This window comes from Apium graveolens, chromosome 9 (genome assembly GCF_009905375.1).
Source record: "Apium graveolens cultivar Ventura chromosome 9, ASM990537v1, whole genome shotgun sequence".
NCBI lineage: Eukaryota > Viridiplantae > Streptophyta > Magnoliopsida > Apiales > Apiaceae > Apium > Apium graveolens.
Window position 1 is genome coordinate 192,236,708 of NC_133655.1, and position 3,826 is coordinate 192,240,533.

Here is a 3,826-nt window from a genome sequence, read left to right on the forward strand (position 1 = left end):
AAAACTACAAAACAAACTTAATGCATGAATGCAACTATGTGAATGCAACTAAATGATAATGCAATCGATCCCCTCAGAATAACCATAACCAAATGAATAAACCAATGCCTCTAAGAATGCAATAACTTGAAACAGAGTTCGAATAAATCCCACAAACCAACTCACAAACCAGAAACGTGCGTGTGGGATGCTTAACAGATATACTCTCAATACTAGATCAATAATCATAACTTATCTATCATAGAAACAATCAAAAGTTTATAAACAGAATAGACAATAAACGCATTATGACTCACAACACCTCCTTTCTACTAGAGTTATATAAGGATTCACACTATTATTGAACACATAGCAAAGATGCTTATTTGACCGTGTAATGAATGAGGTCCCAAAAGACTTATACAATAATACCCATGTAGCGAGCGTTAGGATAGTGGATCCCAGACAATAAAAGCCTTAGGTCACTAGGCACAAAGTCCCCTAGAACTTAATAACTCGAGTATTAACGAGCTCACTCTTGATCAATTATGCATAAATAAATACTTTTTTCTTTCTTTTTTTTCTTATTTTTTTTCTCTTTTCTTTTTTTTTCAATAATTTCTGAATGAGTGCGTTTCGCTCCATCTCATTCAACCCTAGACTACTCATAAAAATATGAGCGGGCTACTAGCCATTTGACACCTAGCCTTACAACAACTAGCAATAAAATCCAAGTTTTTCTCCAAATAAAAAAAATCAGTGTTTTTATGTCATTACGAGAATATCACAAATTCTAAATATAACCAAGTGATTAAATCTCAACAACAAATAAGTATGATCATGATCTAGATCAAAAGCAACCCTATAAGACTTTATGAAAATATTTGTTTCTGGCATGCAAATCAATTCATTAAGACTTAAACATCTCTCTATTCATCATCACCACACTCAAATCAACATCAACTTATCAAATATCATAGTTCATCTTAAGGGGTCATGCTAAATATGCATGCAAATGTAACTATATGAAATCACATAAAAATAAACAAATATGTCCTAAATAAACAAATCATGCAAAAATATGAATGAACTATAACTAAACATGCAACATGAATCTATATGAATCTATATGGACAAACACACTACTAATCCTTACATTATCACCCCCAAACTTAAAATTTTCAATGTCCTCATTGAAGGTAATAATAAGGATTTCAGGCATACCTAATTAGCGGGAGAGTCACCCTCGTCGGGTGGAGGATCAGGTGGCCAATCAACCTCGCCACCAGTGTCTCGGACAACAGTACCCAAAGCCTGTGTCAAATCTGCAGTAAAATGACGGTGAATATCGTGCATGGCCTTCATACTCCTAGTCACTTGCCTATACTGGGCATCACCAACACCAGTCCTATCAACTGCCTGTGGCGCATGAGAAGAACCCCCTGTAGGCACTAGAAGATCCGTCCAGCCACTCGCTACATCATCAAAAATATATCCCAACCCCTTATCATGGGGTGCACCTAAGAATGAATAACTCAAGTGATCTGGTAGTGGGTGAAGCTCAAGTGTGGAAACATCTTTAATAGACGGCTCGAGACGGTCTTGAGAAAATTTCAGCTCTACTAACCCAAGAGAATTGAATGGCATATCTAACTTTCTCTTCCACGTAGGTGAATTCAAAACCTGCAGTTTCTCTACTTTAAAGCACTCCTCTTTAGTTGTGGGTAACTTTATTTCCTTGAACACATTAAAAGTGACCTTTTGATCGTGAACCTTCATCGAAAGCTCTCCTTTTTGCACATCGATCATAGTTCGGCCTGTATCCAAGAATGGTCTTCCCAAGATAATGGGAATCTTCTTATCTTCCTTGAAATCAAGAATTATAAAGTCAGCACGGAAGAAGAGTTTATCCACCTTGACCAAGACATCCTCCACTATACCTCGTGGATAAGCGATGGAACGATCAACTAGTTGCAATGACATGTATGTTGGTTTTGGATCAGGCATACCAAGCTTCTTGAAGATTGATAAGGGCATCAGATTGATGCTAGCTCCTAAATCACATAAACACTTGTCGAACGACAAGTTTCCGATGGTGCAAGGAATAGTGAAGTTTCCAGGATCTTTAAGCTTCGGAGGCAACTTCTGTTGCAGCACAGCACTGCATTCCTCCGTGAGAGCAACGGTCTCTAAGTCATCGAGATTCACTTTTCGAGAGACAATACCTTTCATAAACCTCGCATAGCTAGGAATCTGTTCAAGAGCTTCAGCGAAAGGTATGTTGATATGAAGTTTCTTGAACACCTCCAGAAACTTAGCAAATTGCTTATCCAGCTTTTTCTTCTGCAGCCTCTTAGGAAAAGGAAGTGGAGGATAGATCTGTTTCTCCCCTGTATTACCCTCGGGAGGAGTGTGTTCCACAGTAGTCTTCCTTGGTTCCACCTCTACTTCCTTCTGCACATCTTCTTCAGCCAAAACTTCAGATTCTGGAACTTGAGACTTTTCAGGATCTTCGTCTTGCTGAATTTGGGGGCTTGCGACCTTTCCAGACCTTAAGGTGATGGCGTTCACATGTTCTTCAACTTCCCTCTTTCCTAGATTGGCTTCTGTATCACTAGGAAGCGTTCCTGGTGGTCGATTCAATAAGGCATTAGTAATTTGCCCTATTTGGTTCTCCAGAGTCTTGATAGAAACAGCCTGGCTTTGGCATATAAGAGCCTGGTTTTTGCACATAACCCTCAACTCCTCCAATTCAGATTTTTCATTCGAAGATAGACCTGCATCATGAGTTTGTTGTTGAAGTTGGAGTTGTTGCTGAAAACCAGGAGGGTTGAACAGCTTATTTCTAAACTACTGGAATGGCTGTTGTATCGCATTCTGATTGTTGTTCCAGCTGAAGTTAGGATGATTCCAGTTGTCAGGATGATAAGTGTCTGGAACTGGTTGCTGCGATCTCTGAAAGTTGCTCACAAATTGAGTTGAGCCACTAGATATAGCGCATTGTTCCGTCGCATGCGAACCTGCACACAGCTCACAAACACTAATTATCTGCTTAACACCATAGTTAGCCAGAGAATCGATCTTCATAGACAACGCCTTTAGTTAAGTAGTGGTAGCCGTAGCTGTATCCACTTCAAGAACTCCTGCTACCTTTCCCTGTGGCAATCTCTGGGCTGGATACTGATATTCATTAGCAGCCATCAGTTCAATTAGATCATAAGCTTCCTCATAGCTCTTTGCCCATAATGTTCCACCTGCTGCTGCATCGAGCATGAGTCTGGACTGTGCTCCCAACCCATTATAAAAACAATTGATGATCATCCAATCAGGCATTCCATGATGAGGACACTTCCTAAGCATCTCCTTTTAGCGCTCCCAAGCTTCATATAAAGATTCTCCTGATTGCTGCGCAAATTGAGTAAGAGCATTCCTGATTGCAGCTGTCTTCGCCATAGGGAAGAATTTAGTAAGAAACTTCTGAGCAAGATCTTCCCAAGTAGTAATCGAACCAGCTGGTAGAGAGTGGAACCATCTCTTAGCCTTGTCCCTCAGAGAGAATGGGAACAGTCTCAGCTTCACAACATCTTCAGAAACACCGTTGAACTTGAAGGTGTCGCAGATCTCAATGAAATCCCTAATGTGCATATTGGGATCTTCCGTTGGAGAACCCCCAAACTGGACTAAAGTCTGTACCCATTGAATTATGTCAAGCTTGATCTCAAAGGTATTAGCTGTGATAGATGGCTAGATAATGCTAGATTGAATGTCATTGATCTTGGGTTGAGAAAAGTCCATCAAGGCTTTCGTTCGTGCTGCTGGATCTCCCATTGTAATGAGTACCTGAAAC

The 3,826-nt window shown here is 40.0% G+C and overlaps 1 non-coding gene across 1 annotated transcript; it reads left to right on the forward strand.

The window, feature by feature from the left end:
• The first annotated feature begins 3,310 nt into the window (after positions 1 to 3,310).
• LOC141688352 (small nucleolar RNA R71) lies at positions 3,311 to 3,417 on the forward strand. The gene has a single exon (XR_012561799.1). It is a non-coding gene; the product is annotated as a small nucleolar RNA R71 (small nucleolar RNA).
• Positions 3,418 to 3,826: the final 409 nt, after the last annotated feature.